Source organism: Trachypithecus francoisi, unplaced genomic scaffold (genome assembly GCF_009764315.1).
Source record: "Trachypithecus francoisi isolate TF-2019V2 unplaced genomic scaffold, Tfra_2.0 Lachesis_group10, whole genome shotgun sequence".
Lineage (NCBI taxonomy): Eukaryota > Metazoa > Chordata > Mammalia > Primates > Cercopithecidae > Trachypithecus > Trachypithecus francoisi.
In genome coordinates, this window is record NW_022681455.1 from 83,068,439 (window position 1) to 83,084,805 (window position 16,367).

Consider the following 16,367-nt stretch of genomic DNA (forward strand, 5'->3'; position numbering starts at 1 on the left):
TACAAAATTAGTCGGGCGTGGTGGCATATGCCTGTAATCCCAGCTACTCGGAAGGCTGAGGCAGGAGAATCGCTTGAACCCAGGAGGCAGAGGTTGTGGTAAGCTGAGATCACGCCATTGCAGTCTAGCCTGGACAATAAGAGCAAAACTCCATCTCAAAAAAAGGCAACAAGAAAAGTGCATGTTTGCCTAAACTTTTTTTCTTCTTCTTTTTTTGGAGGCAGAGTTTCACTCTGGTTGCCCAGGCTGGAGTGCAATGGCACGATCTCAGCTCATAACAACCTCTGCCTTCTGGGTTCAAGCAATTGTCCTGCCTTAGCCTCACTAGTAGCCAGGACTATAGGCATGCATCACTAGGCCCAGCTAATTTTTTTGTATTTTTAGTAGAGACGGGGTTTTGCCATGTCGTCCAAGCTGGTCTCAAACTCCTGACCTCAAGTGATCCATCCACCTTAGCCTCCCAAAGTGCTGGGATTACAGGTGTGAGCCAGTGAGCCTGGCCTTTTTTTTTTTTCTTTTTTTTTTTTTTTTGAGACAGGGTCTTGCTCTGTCACCCAGGCTGGAGGGCAGTGGCACAATCTTGGCTCAGTGCAACCTCCCTCCCCCACATGCTCAAGCAATCCTCCTACCTCATCCGCCCAAGTAGCTGGGACCACAGGTGTGCACCACCACACTGAGCTTTTTTTTTTTTTTTTTGTATTTTTAGTGGAAACGGGGTTTCACCATGTTGTGCAGTCTGGTCTCGAACTCCTGAGCTCAAGCCATCCAGCTGCCTCGGACTCCCAAAGTGCTGGGATTACAGGTGTGAGCCACTCTGCCCAGCCCCATCTAAACTTTTTTTTGAGATGGAGTCTTACTCTGTCGCCAAAGCTGGAGTGCAGTGGCGCGATCTCGGCTCGCTGCAACCTCCAGCTTGTGAGTTCAAGCGATTCTCCTGCCTCAGCCTCCTGAGTAGCTGGGATTACAGGCGCTTGCCAACACCCAGCTAATTTCTTTTGTATTTTTAGTAGAGACAGGGTTTCACCATGTTGGTAGGCTGGTCTTGAACTCCTGACTTCAAGTGATCCACCCGCCTCGGCTTCCCAAAGTGCTGGGATTACAGGCGTGAGCCACCGTGCCCAGTCTGTTTTGTTTTTTTACTAAGGTAAAATTTACATATAGGCCGGGCGAGGTGGCTCACGTCTGTAATCCCAGCACTTTGGGAGGCTGAGGCGGGCGGATCACAAGGTCAGGAGATCGAGACCATCCTGGCTAACACGGTGAAACCCCGTCTCCACTAAAAATACAAAAAATTAGCTGGGCGTGGTGGCGGGCACCTGTAGTCCCAGCTACTTATGGCGTGAACCCAGGAGGCGGAGCTTGCAGTGAGCCGAGATCGCACCACTGCACTCCAGCCCAGGCAACAAAGCGAGACTCCGTCTCAAAAAACAAACAAACAAAAATTTTACATATAGTGAAATGCACAGATCTTAAAGTATAAAATTTCTTGAGTTTTGACAAATGTAATGCTTATCTAAACACCCCAATCAAGACATAAAACACGGGTTGGGCGCGGTGGCTCACGCCATCTCAAAAAAAAAAAAGATATAAAACACTTCTAGCACTCCAAGAAAACTTCCTTCCCTCCCCTTTCTAGTCAGTCCCCACTGCCCGTGTCCATAGGCAACTACTATCCTGATTCCGTAACCACATATAGTTTTTTTCTTTAAAATGCCCACATTCACTTAATAGACTGTAAGTGTCATTAGAGGAGTATCTGCCTGATTTTTTTTTAGTGTTTTTGTGTGTGTGTGTGTATGTGTGTGTGTGGTAAACAACATATATAATATAAAACTTGCCATTTTAGCTTTTTTTGTTTTTTGTTTTCTTGAGACAGAGTCTCACTCTGTTGCCCAGGCTGGAGTGCAATGGTGCAATCTTGGCTCACTGCAACCTCTGCTTCCTGAGTTCAAGTGATTATCCTGCCTCAGCCACCCAAGTAGCTGGGATTACAGGAGTCTGCCACCATACCTGGCTAATTTTTTGTATTTTTAGTAGAGATGGGGTTTCACCATATTGGCCAGGCTGGTCTTGAACTCCTGACCTCAGGTGGTCCACCCACCTTGGCCTCCCAAAGTGCTGGGATTACAGACGTGAGCCACCGCGCCTGGCCATTTTAGCTATTTTTAAGCGCATAGTTCAGTGGTATTAATTATAGTCACAATTTTGTGCAACTGTCACCACTATTTCCAAAACTTTTTCATCACTCCAAACAGAAATTCTGTAACATTAAGCAATAACTTTATTTTTTCCTGGGAAAAAAAATGGATCATTTATTATATAAAAACATGATTGGCAGAATACAGAAAAACTGTTTCTTTTACCTTTACATATTTATTACAAACACCAAACAAACTTTAACAATTGGAAGAACGAATTTCAAACTACCCAAAATTATTCATTTGGTGAAATTATTCAAGTCATGAATGCTAAGTAAATAGATGCACTTCAAAATATGCAAAGCGTGGCTGAGTGCAGTGGCTCACACCTGTAATCCCAGCACTTTGGGTGGCTGAGGCAGCCAGACCACCTGAGGTCAGGAGTTTGAGACAAGCCTGGCTAACATGGTGAAACCCTCACTGTACTAAAAATACAAAAATTAGCCATGCGTGATGGCGGGTGCCTATAATACCAGTTACTTGGGAGGCTGAGGCAAGAGAATCACTTGAACCCGGGAGGCAGAGGTTGCAGTGAACTGAGATCAAGCCACTGCACTCCAGCCTGGGTGACACAGCAAGACTCTGTCTTAAAAAAACAAAACAAAACAAAACAAAAACAATGTAATACACCACACTGATAGAATGAACTAGGGAGAAAACACATGGTCATCTCAATTGATGCAGAAAGGCATTGAAAAAATGAACACCCTTTCATGATTTTATTTATTTATTTATTTATTTTTGAGATGGAGTTTCGCTCTTGTTGCCCAGGCTAGAGTGCAATGGCGTGATCTTGGCTCACCACCACCTCTGCCTCCCAGGTTCAAGCAATTCTGCCTCAGCCTCCTGAGTAGCTGGGATTATAGGGATGCACCACCATGCCTGGCTAATTTTTTCGTATTTTAGTAGAGACGGGGTTTCTCCATGTTGGTCAGCCTGGTCTCGAACTTCTGACCTCAACTGATCTGCCCGCCTTGGCCTCCCAAAGTGCTGGGATTACAGGCGTGAGCCACCGTGCCCGGCCAACACCCTTTCATGATTAAAACTCTCAATAAACTAGAAATACACAGGAACGTCCTCAAAATGATAAAGGCCATAAACCACAGCTAACATCATACTCAACAAGGAAAGACTAAAAGCTTGTCCCCTCAAACCAGGAACAAGACAAGGATGCCTGCTCTCATCACTTCTATTCAACATAGTACTAGAAGTTCTAGGCAAAGCAATTCGCCAAGAAGAAATAAAAGACTTCCAAATTGGAAAGGAAGAAATAAAAGGATCTCTTTTCACAGATGATATAATTATATATAGAAACTCATAAGGAATCCACACAAAAATTTTAGAATTAAGTTCAGCAAAGTTGCAGGACACAAAATCAATTCAGTTTTTATACACTTGCAGCAAACAATTTGAAAAGGAAATTTAAATAATAATTTCCTTTGCAATAGTATCAAAAGAATAAAATACTTAGAAATTTAACCAAGGAGCTCAAAGATTTGTACACTGAAAATTACAATATACTGCTGAAATAAAGAAGACTCCCAAAAGAGAAAACATCCCACATTCATAGATTGAAGGACTTAATAGTGTTAAGATGGCAATACTACCCAAAGTGATCTGCAGTTTCAATGCAAATTCCTAACAAATCATATCAAATCTCAATGATGGTTTTTAAAGAAATGGAAAAACCCATCCTAAAATTCATAGAGAATCTAAAGAGACCCTCAATAGCCAAAACAGTCTTGAAAAAAAAATCGAAGGACTCAATTTCCTGATTTTAAAACTTACTACAAAGCTATCATAATCAAAACAGTGTAGGGGCTGGGTGCAGTGGCTCACGCCTGTAATCCCAGCACTATGGGAGGCCAAGGCAGGTGGATCACCTGAGGTCAGGAGTTTGAGACTAGCCTGGCCAACATGGCGAAACCCCATCTCTACTAAAAATACAAAAATTAGCTGGGTGACGAGTGCTTATAATCCCAGCTACTCGGTAGGCTTATGCAGGAGTATCGCTTGAACCCGGGAGATGGAGGTTGCAGTGAGCCAAGACTGCGCCACTGCACGCCAACCTGGGGGATACAGCTAGACTCTGTCTCAAACAAACAAACCAACAAAAACTGTAGTGGGGGCAGGCGTGGTGGCTCATGCCTGTAATTCCAGCACTTTGGGAGGCCGAGGCAGGAGGATTGCTTGAGGCCAGGAGTTCAAGACCATCCTGGGCAACATGGTGAAACCCAGTCTAAAAGTACAAAAATTTAGCTGGGAGTGGGTGCAAGTGCCTGTAATCCCAGGTACTCGGGAGGCTGAGGCACAAGAATTGCTTGAACCTGGGAGACACAGGTTGTAGTGAGTCGAGATTTGGCCACTACACTCCAGCCTAGGTGACAGAGTGGCAAAAACAAACAAACTAACAAGCAAAAAACGATGTAGTGGGAGGTCAGAGCAAGATGGCAGAATAGAAGCCTCCTCAGAACCATCATAAGAACCAAAAATCAGGTGAGTGGTCACAGTAGCTGATTTTAACTTCATATCACTGAAAGAGGCACTGAAGAGGGTAGGAAAAACAGTCTTTTTTTTTTTTTTTTTTGATACAAAGTCTCCCTCTGTCACCCAGGCTGGAGTGCAATGGTGTAGTCTTGGCTAACTGAAACCTCTGCCTCCCAGGTTCAAGCTATTCTCCTGCCTCAACCTGCCTAGTAGCTGGGACTACAGGCGTGCGCCACCATGCCCGGCAAGTTTTTGTATTTTCAGTGAGACGGGGTTTCACCATGTTGGCCTGACCTCAGGTGATCTGACCTCAAGTGACTCCTGACCTCAAGTGATCCGCCTGCCTTGGCCTCCCAAATTGTTGGGATTACAGGTGTGAGCCACCACGCCAGCCAGGAAAAACAGTCTTGAATCACTGACACCACTCCTCCCCCACCCCCGAGCAGTAGCTGCGTGGCACAGAGAGAAACTGTGCACTTGGAGGAGAGAGAGCACATGGACTGGGGGATTTGGCACATTGAACTGAGGGACTTGACAATGAACTCAGTGCTGCCCTGTCACAGTGGAGAGCAAAGCCATGCTGGACTCAGCCAGTGCCTTCCCAAGGAAGGAGCATTTGTATCAGCCTGAACCAGAGGGGAATTGTCCATCCTAGTGGTCAGAACTCAAGTTGTGGCAAGCCTTGCCACCTCAGGCTAAAGTGCTCTGGGGTCCTAGATAAATTTGAAAGGCATTTTAGGATACAAGGACTGCAACTTCTAGGCAAGTCCTAGTGCTGGGCTGGCCTTAGAGCCAGGGGACTAGGATGGCACATGACCTAGCTAAACACTAGCTGGGGCAGCTAAAGGAGTGCGTGTACCACCCTTCCCCCATCCCAGGCGGCATAGCTCACAGCAACGAAAGTAACTCCTTCCTTCTGCTTGAGGAGAGGAAAGCAAAGAGTAAAGAGGGCTTTGTCTTGCACCTTGGATAGCAGATCAGCCACAATAGGATAGAGCACCAGGCAGAGTCATGAGGCCCTTATTCCAGGTCCTAGCTCTTGGATGACATTTTTAGACATATGCTGGGCCAGAAGGGAGCCTGCCGTCCTGAAGGGAAGGATCCAGTCCTGGAAGGGCTTATCACCTGCTGACTAAGGAGCCCTTGGTCCCTGAATAGCCAACAGCGATACCCAGGTAGTATCTGTGGACCTTGAATAAGAGTCTGAGTTGTGCTGGCTTCAGGTAAGGCCCAGCACATTACCAGCTGTGGTGGCTCTGGTGAAAGACTGCTGCTTGAGAAAAGCAGAGAGAAAAGTAAAAGGAACTTTGTCTTGCACCTTCGGTACCAGCTCGGCCACCGTGGGGTAGAGTACCAAGCAGATTTTTGGGGCCCCCCGACTCCAGACCTAAGCTCTTGGACAACATTTTTGGACCTGCCGTGGGCCAGAGGGGAACCCACTGCCCTAAAGGGTGAGTCCCAGGCCTGAGAGCATTCACCACAAGTTGACTTGAAGGGCCCTTGGGCTTTAAGTGAGTGTTCAGAACTCTCTGTGGGCCAGTGGTGGTGGTGGCCACTGGGAGAGGCTCCTCTGTCTATGGAAAGGGGAAGGTAGAATGGGAGGCACTTTGTCTTGTGGTTTGAGTCCCAGCTTAGCTGCAGTAGAATAGAACACCACGTAGATTTCTAAGGTTTTTGACTCTAATCTCTGGTTCCCAGATAACATCTCTGGACCCTCCCAGGGCCTGGGGAAACTCACTGCCCTGAAGGGAAAGATAGAAAGCTGACTGGTGGCCCCAGCTGCTGATTGTAGAACGCTAGGGCCTTGAGTGAACACAGGTGGTATCCGGGTAGTGGTTACAGTGGGCCTTGGGTGAGACCCACTGCTATGCTGGCTTCAGGCATGACCCAGCACAGTCCCAGTGGTGGTGGTCATAAGAAGGCTTGCATCACTCCATCCCTAGCTCCAGGAAGCTCAGCAAAGAGACAGAGACTCCATTTATTTGGAAGACAGTAAGGAAAGAGAACAAGAGTCTCTGCCTAGTAATCAGAGAATTCTTCTGGATCTTATCTAGGACTACCAAGGTGGTACTTACATGAGTCCACAAGAACCACAGTGTTATTGGGCTTGGAGCTCAACTCTCTTTGAATACATGGAAAGTCTTCCCAAAAAAGATGGGCACAAACAAGCCCAGACTGCAAAGACTACAATAAATACCTAACTCTTCAATGTGCAGATACTGATGAACATCCACAAGCATCAAGACCATCCAGGAAAACATGACCTCACCAAATGAACCAAATAAGCCACCAGGGACTAATCCTGGAGAAACACAGATGGGACTTTCAGACAGAGAATTCAAAAAAGACATTTTGAGGAAACTCAAAGAAATTCACAGTAACATAGAGAAGGAATTCCGAATTCTATCAGATAAATTTAACAAAGAGATTGAAATAACTAAAAATAAGCAGAAATTCTAGAGTTCGAAAATGCAATTGACATACTAAAGAATGCATCAGAAAGTGTGGTGGCTCACGCCTGTAATCCCAGCACTTTGGGAGGCTGAGGTGGGTGGATCACCTGAGGTCAGAAGTTTGCGACCAGCCTGGCCAACAAGGTGAAACCCCATCTTGTCTAAAAATACAAAAATTAGCTGGGCATGGTGGCACACACCTGTAATCCCAGCTACTCAGGAGGCTGAGGCAGGAGAATCACTTGAGCCTGGGAGGCAGAGGTTGCAGTGAACTGAGATTTCACCATTGCACTTCAGCCTGGGCAACAGAGTGAGACCCCGTCTCAAAAAAAAAAAAAAAAGAAAGAAAGAAAAAGAAAAGAAGAATGCATTACAGTCCCTTAATAGCAGAACTGATCAAGCAAAAGAAAGAATTAGTGAGCTTGAAGACAGGCTATTTGAAAATATATAGGCAGAAGAGACAAAAGAAAAAAGAATAGAAAATAATGAAAAATACCTACAAGATCTAGAAAATAGCCTCAAAAGGGCAAATCTAAGAGTTATTAGCCTTACCAGAGGAGGTAGAGAAAGAGATAGGGGTAGAAAGTTTATTCAAGGAATAATAACAGAAAACTTCTAAAACCTAGAGAAAGATATCAACATTCAAGTACAAGGTTATAGAACACCAAACAGATTTAGCCCAAAGAAGACTACCTTAATAATCAAACTCTCAAATGTCAAAGATAAAGGATCCTAAAAGCAGCAAGAGAAAAGAACCAAATAACATACAATGGAGGCTGGGTGCGGTGGCTCACACCTGTAATCCCAGCACTTTGGGAGGCCGAGGCAGGCAGATCATTTGAGGTCAGGAGTTTGAGACCAGTCTGAGCAACATGGTGAAACCGCATCTCTACTAAAAATACACACACACACACACACACACACACACACACACAAACAGGCGTATTGGTGCATGTCTGTAGTCCCAGTTACTCAGGAGGCTAAGGCAGGAGAATTGCTTTAACCTGGGAGGTGGAGGTTGCAATAAGCTGAGATTGTGCCACTGCACTCCAGCCTGGGCGACGGAGCAAGACTCCATCTCAAACAAACAAACAAATGAACAAAACAATGGAGCTCCAATTCCCATTTGGCAGCAGACTTTTCAGTGGAAACCTTACAGGCCAGAAAAGAATGGCATGACATATTGAAAGAGCTAAAAGAAAAAAAAAAAAATTACCCTAGAATAGTACGCCTGGTAAAAATACTCTTCAAACACGAAGGAGAAATAAAGACTTGCCCAGACAAACAAAAATGAAGGATTTCATCAACACCAGACCTGTTCTACAAGAAATGCTAAGGGGAGTTCGTCAATCTGAAAGAAAAGGATGTTCATGAGCAATAAAAAATCATTTGAAGGTACAAAATTCACTGGTAATAGCACACAGAAAAATACAGAATATTATAACACTGTAATTTTGGTACATAAACTACCATTATCTTCTTTTTTTGACACGGAGTTTCACTCTTGTTGCCCAGGCTAGAGTGCAATGGTGCAATCTTGACTCACTGCAACCTCCTCTTCCCGGGTTCAAGCAATTCTCCTGCCTCAGTCTCCCGAGTAGCTGGGATTATAGGCACGCACCACCACACTCAGCTAATTTTGTATTTTTAATGGAGACAGGGTTTCTCCATGTTGGTCAGGCTGGTCTTGAACTCCCGACCTCAGGTGATCCGCCCACCTCAGCCTCGCAAAGTGCTGAGATTACAAGCATGAGCCACCGTGCCCGGTCAACTACTCTTATCTGAAGTAGAAAAGCTAAACAATGAACCAATAAAAAATAATAACTACAACATTTCAAGGCATAGTACAATAAGACATAAAGGGAACCAAATTAAAAAGCAGTGGGGGCCGGGTGCAGTGGCTCATGCCTGTACTCCTAGCACTTTGGGAGGCCGAGGCGGGCGGATCACGAGGTCAGGAGATCAAGACCATCCTGGCTAACACAGTGAAATCCCGTCTCTACTAAAAATACCACAACAACAAAAATTAGCCGGGCGTGGTGGCGGGCACCTGTAGTCCCAGCTACTCCGGAGGCTGAGGCAGGAGAATGGCATGAACCCGGGAGGCAGAGCTTGCAGTGAGCCAAGATTGCACTACTGCACTCCAGCCTGGGCAACAGAGTGAGACTCTGCCTCAAAAAAAAAAAAAAAAAAAGTAGTGGGGGCTGGGCACGGTGGCTCACACCTGTAATCCCAGCACTTTGGGAGGCCGAGGCGGGTGGATCATGAGGTCAGGAGTTCAAGACAAGCATAACCAATATGGTGAAACCCCGTCTCTACTAAAAATACAAAAATTAGCCAGCCGTGGTAATGCGCACCTGTAGTCCCAGCTACTTGGGAGGCTGAGGCAGGAGAATTGCTTGAACCATGGAAGGCAGAGGTTGCAGTGAGCTGAGCTCACGGCACTGCACTCCAGCCTGGGCGACAGAGTGAGACTCCATCTCGAAAAAAAAAAAAAAGCAAAACAGAGTAGATGAAGTTAAAGTGTAGAGTTTTTATTATTTTTCATTTTGCTTGTTTGTTTATACAGCCAGTGTTAAGTTGTCATCAGTTTAAAATAATGGGTAATAACATAGTATTTGGCTGGGCATGGTAGATCACACCTATAATCCCAGCACTTTGGTAGGCTAAGGCAGGAAGATCACTTTAACTCAGGAGTTCAAAATGTTACTCATTTCGCCTGGGTAATGGCAAAATATTGACTCCACAAATAAAAAAAATTAGCTGGCTGTGGTGGCATGCACCTGTAGTCCCAGCTTCTAGGGAGGCTGAGGCGGGAGAATCACTTGAACTTAGGAGGCAGGGGTTGCAGTGAGCTGAGATTGTGCCATTGCCCTCTAGCCTGGGTGACAGAGCAAGACTCTGTCTCAAAAAAAAAAAAAAGAAAGATCGTCATGACGAAGTGGAGTTTCCCCCAGGGATGCAAGGATGGTTCAACATACACAAATCAATTAACGTGATACATCATATCAACAAAATGAAAGACAAAAACCATACGATCATTTCAATTGATGTTGAAAAAGCATTTGATAAAATTCAATACTACTTCATAATAAAAACCCTCAAAAAACTGGGTATAGAAGAAACATACCTCAACATTATAAAAACCATGTATGACAGACCCATACTGAATGGGGAAAACCTGAAAGACTTTCCTCTAAGATCTGGAACACCACAAGGATGCCTACTTTCACCACGGTTACTCAACAACACTGTCACTTCCAGAGCTGGAAGCCTTCGCTAGAATAATTAGACAAGAGAAAGAAACAAAGGGCATCCAAATTGGAAAGGAAGAAGTAAAAATTATTCTTGTTTGCAGATGATAGGATCTTATATTTGGAAAAAACACAGACTCCACCAAAAAACTATTAGAACTAATAAACGGGGGACAGTCATGCCAAGCACCTTCATTCATTTTAATGGTGGAAATAATGGACACATATGCTCAGGGAGTTCAAGTCATCTCACTTATGACATATAGACAGAATGAGTATGGTTTTTTTTTAGCAATATGATTCTTCTTCTTTTTTTTTTTTTTTTGAGACGGAGTCTTGCTCTGTTCCCCAGGCTGGAGTACAGTGGTGCCATCTTGGCTCACTGCAACCTCTGTCTCCCAGATTCAAGCGATTCTTCTGCTTCAGCCTCCTGAGTAGCTGGGACTACAGGCACACGCCACCACGCCTGGCTGATTTTTGTATTTTTAGCAGAGATGGGTTTCACCATGTTGGTCAGGCTGGTCTTGAACTCCTGATCTCATGATCTGCCTGCCTTGGCCTCCCAAAGTGCTGGGATTATAGGCATGAGCCACAGGGCCCAGCCATTCTTTTTTTTTTTTTTGAGACGGAGTCTAGCTCTGTTACCCAGGGTGGAGTGCAGTGGTGTGATCATGGCTTACTGCAACCTCCGCCTCCCAGATTCAAGCAATTACCCTGTCTCAGCCTCTCAAGTAGCTGGGACTACAGGCATGCACCCCCAGACCTGGCTAACTTTTTTTTTTGAGATGGAGTCTCGCTGTGTCACTCAGGTTAGAGTGCAGTGACGCGATCTCAGCTCACCGTAAGCTCTGCCTCCTGGGTTCACACCATTCTCCTGTCGCAGCCTCCCAAGTAGCTGGGACTACAGGTGCCTGAGGCCTGGCTAACTTTTTTGTCTTTTTTTTTTTTTTTTTTTACAGTGTATACTCAAAAAATTTATTTGCACAGTGCAGGCTATGTCAAACGCTAGTAAAATGCAAGTGACAACTTGCCTTTGTGGGAACCAGACACAAAGATTCACATTTTGAGGAAGTTCAAGTTTTTAGTACAGATGGAGTTTCACCATGGCCAGGCTGGTCTTGAACTCCTGGCCTCAAATGATCCGCCCATCTCGGCCTCCCAAAGTGCTGGGATTATAGGCATGAGCCACAGGGCCCAGCCATTCTTTTTTTTTTTTTGAGACGGAGTCTAGCTCTGTTACCCAGGGTGGAGTGCAGTGGTGTGATCATGGCTTACTGCAACCTCCGCCTCCCAGATTCAAGCAATTACCCTGTCTCAGCCTCTCAAGTAGCTGGGACTACAGGCATGCACCCCCAGACCTGGCTAACTTTTTTTTTTGAGATGGAGTCTCGCTGTGTCACTCAGGTTAGAGTGCAGTGACGCGATCTCAGCTCACCGTAAGCTCTGCCTCCTGGGTTCACACCATTCTCCTGTCGCAGCCTCCCAAGTAGCTGGGACTACAGGTGCCTGAGGCCTGGCTAACTTTTTTGTCTTTTTTTTTTTTTTTTTTACAGTGTATACTCAAAAAATTTATTTGCACAGTGCAGGCTATGTCAAACGCTAGTAAAATGCAAGTGACAACTTGCCTTTGTGGGAACCAGACACAAAGATTCACATTTTGAGGAAGTTCAAGTTTTTAGTACAGATGGAGTTTCACCATGGCCAGGCTGGTCTTGAACTCCTGGCCTCAAATGATCCGCCCATCTCGGCCTCCCAAAGTGCTGGGATTACAGCCCGAGCCACTGCGCCAGGCCAGTCAATAGTAATTTAATTGTATATTTTTAAATAACTTAAAGAATATAACTGGATTATTTGTAACACAAAGGATAAATGCTTATTTATTATGTTGTGATTATTATGTGTTGCATGCCTGTAGCAAAGTATCTCATGTACCCCATAAATATATATGCCTACTATGTACCCACAAAAATTAAAAACAAGAAATTTAAAAAGTTAAAACAAACAAAGGAAAAAACCCAGTGTGATACTGACCTAAGGGTAGATAGAGAAACAAATGGAGTAGAATAGAGAACCCAGAAATAAACCCTCACATATATGGTTAACTGATTTTCAACAATTGATTTTCAACTATTTTCCCTTGTTGAAAATAGTTTTTTAGACTATTCGATGGGGAAAGCATTCGTATTTTTGACAAATGTTGGTGGGCAGTGGGGGAAACATGCAAAATAATGAGGTTAGACCTTTTCTGTACCCCCACATAGAACGCTTAGCTCACATACAAAAAATTAACTCAAAATGGATCAAAGATCTAAACTTAAGTGCAAAAACCATAAAAATCCCAGAAGAAAATATAGGGGGAAATCTTCATCATATTGTATTTGGCAATGATTTCTTAGATATGATACCAAAAGCACAAGCAACAAAAGTAAAAATAGATAAATGGGACTTCATCAAAATAAAAAGTTTTGTGCTTCAAAGAATACCAGCCACAAAGTGAAAAGACGGCTCACAGAATGGGAGAAAGTATTTGCAGATCCTACATCTGATAAGCTACTTCTACCTAAAACATATAAATAACTCTTACAATTCAATAACAAAAAGACAAATAGACCAATTGAAAAATGGGTAAGGGGCCAGGCACGGTGGCTCATGCCTGTAATCCCAGCACTTTGGGAGGCCAAGGTGGGTAGATCACTTGAGGTCAGGAGTTCGAGACCAGCCTGGCCAACATGGTGAAACCCCATCTCTACTAAAAATACAAAAAGTAGCCAGGTATGGTGGCGTGCGTCTATAATCCCAGCTACTCCGGAGGCAGGAAAATCACTTGAACCTGGGAGGCGGAGGTTGCAGTGAGCCAAGACTGCACCACTGCACTCCAGCCTGGGTGACAGAATGAGACTCTGAGTCTCCAAAAAAACAAAAAAAGAAGAAGAATTCTGATACATACTACAACATGGATGAATCTTGAAAACATTGTGCTAAGTGGCCAGACATAAACTATAGTCACATATCGTATGATTCCATGCATATAAAATGTCCAGAACAGGCAAAGCTACAGGGAGATTAGGGACTGCCAGGGGCTGGGCACACAGGGGAATAGAGAATCACTGCCTAACGGGTTTGGGAGTTCCCTTCCGGGTGATGAGAATGTTTTGGAGCTAGATCAAGGTGATGCTTGCAAACATTATGAATGTACTTAATGCCACTGAATTGTACACTGTAAAATGGTTAAATGGTAAATTTTACATTGTGTTTATTTTACCACAATTTCTTTTTAAAAACTGAGCTTTTTACTTTTTCTGTTTTTTCCTTTTGAAACAGGGTCTTGTTCTGTTGCCCAAGATGGAGTGCAGTAGCACAATCATGACTCACTTCAGCCTCAACCTCCTGGGCCCAAGTGGTTCTCCCACCTCAGACTCCCAAGTAGCTGGGACTACAGGCCTGCACCACCACACCTGGCTAATTGTTTTGAATTTTAGTACAGATGAGGTTTTGCTATGTTGCTCAGGCTGGTCTAGAACTCCTGGGCTCAGGTGATTCACACACCTCAGCCTCCCAAAGTGCTGGGATTATGGGCGTGAGCCACTGCGCCTGGCCTACTTTTTTTTCATGTAAACTTCTCTTACTGTGTCTTCATCTCAGGTAACAGTATGATCATCTACTCAGTCTCCCAAGCAAGAAACCTCTGAGTCAGCCTGGACTCCACCCTCTGCCCTTATCCCACGCAATCCATGCATCACAGTCTTCCAGAAGCCTTCCCCTCCTCTCCATTCCCTTTGCTTCCTTCAGGCTTTCTTTGTCTCTCACCAGGACTCAGCAGTGTCTCCTCACCCTTCTCGCTGCCTCCACTTTCTCCTCCATTCAATGCACCCTCCACATTGCCTCCTGAGTTTGTTTCCTGAAAGAGCAACCTCAAGACTCAGCTGCTCTGCCTGAAGAACTCTGCTGCCTCCAGCAGAAAGCTCCACTTTTTTTTTTTTTTTTGAGACCGAGTCTCGCTCTGTCGCCCAGGCTGGAGTGCAGTGGCGCAATCAAGGCTCACTGCAAGCTCTGCCTCCAGGGTTCACACCATTCTCCCGCCTCAGCCTCCCGAGTAGCTGGGACTACAGGCGCCCGCCACCACACCTGGCTAATGTTTTGTATTTTTAGCAGAGATGGGGTTTCACCATGTTAGCCAGGATGGTCTCGATCTCCTGACCTCATGATCCACCCACCTCAGCCTCTCAAAGTGCTGGGATTACAGGCGTGAGCCACTGTGCACGGCGAAAGCTCCACCTTTTGAAACAGATATGATCCTCCAGCTGGGGTGCCGTAGCTCACGCCTGTAATCCCAACACTTTGGGAGGCTGAGGTGAGAGGATCACTTGAGCTCAGGAGTTCAAGTCCAGTCTAGGCAACACAGCAAGACCTCCACTGAAATTCAAAAAAATTAGCCAGGCGTGGTGGCTGTAAGAATTAAGGAAAGAGAGGCCGGGCGCGGTGGCTCAAGCCTGTAATCCCAGCACTTTGGGAGGCCGAGACGGGCAGATCGCGAGGTCAGGAGATCGAGACCATCCTGGCTAACACGGTGAAACCCCGTCTCTACTAAAAATACAAAAACTAGCCGGCGAGATGGCGGGCGCCTGTAGTCCCAGCTACTCGGGAGGCTGAGGCAGGAGAATGGCGTAAACCCGGGAGGCGGAGCTTGCAGTGAGCTGAGATCCGGCCACTGCACTCCAGTCCGGGCGACAGAGCGAGACTCCGCCTCAAAAAAAAAAAAAAAAAAAAAAAAAAAAAAAAAAAAGAATTAAGGAAAGAGAAGAGAAGAGGGGTGGCTGGCAGGGTTAGGTCAGAGCCACCCTCTCTTACAGACTAAGAGTTTGTAAGGATTCAGGGTGGGAGAGTTTATCAGAGGCTTGGACTGCTTCTGTGTCTCTTTGTTGTACTTATCTTGTGCTTATCTTTTTTCTGCAGCTACAGGCATATCCCCTGAGTCTGCTTTTAACTTCTATATCTTAGTTCACCTGAAGGGAAATAAATGTGCTTATTAAGGCCCATTATTTTTTGTTTGTTTGTTCGTTTTGAGACAGTCTTTCTCTGTCGTCCAGGCTAGAGTGCAGTGGCGTGATCTCAGCTCACTGCAACCTCTGCCTCCCACGTACAAAGGATTCTCCTGCCTCAGCCTCCTTAGTAGCTGGGATTACAGGTGCACACCACCATGCCCGGCTAATTTTTGTATTTTTAATAGAGATGGGGTTTCACCATGTTGGTCAGGCTGGTCTGGAACTCCTGACCTCGTGATCTGCCCACCTCAGCCTCCCAAAGTGCTGGGATTACAGGCATAAGCCACCGCGCCCGGCCTAAAGCCCACTGTTTTATTGGGGCCCATTGTATGAGAGTGAAGTTTGGCAGTTACCCGAGAGACTTTGCCTCCACCTCCCTCTGTATCCAAACTGTCTTATCTGTGTTTTACTGTCTGCTCTTTCTGTCTGCCTATAGTTAGAAGTGATTTCCTTGAAATGCATGAGGCTAGAAAGGGAGCTGGAACTTAAAGTGGTGATGTTTGTCCTAGATCACGGTGCTCCTGCTCCATCAGTGGCATATGGCTATAGTCCCAGCAACTTGGGATGCTGAGGCAGGAGGATCGCTTAAGCCTAAGAGCTTGAGACTGCAGTGAGCTGTGATTATAGCACTGCACTCCAGCCTGGGTGACAGAGCAAGATCCTGTCTCAAAATTAATGCATTATTATTATTAATTTTTTGAGACAGAATCTTGCTCTGTCGCCCAGGCTGGAGTGCAGTGGCAGAATCTCTGCTCACTGCAGCCTTCGCCTCCCAGGTTCAAGCAATTCTTCTGCCTCAGACTCCCTAGTAGCTGGGACTACAGGCGTGCACTATCATGCCCAGCTAATTTTTGTATTTTTAGTAGAGATGGCGTTTTGCCATGTTGGCCAGGCTGGTCTCGAACTCCCGACCTCGAGTGATCTGCCCTCTTC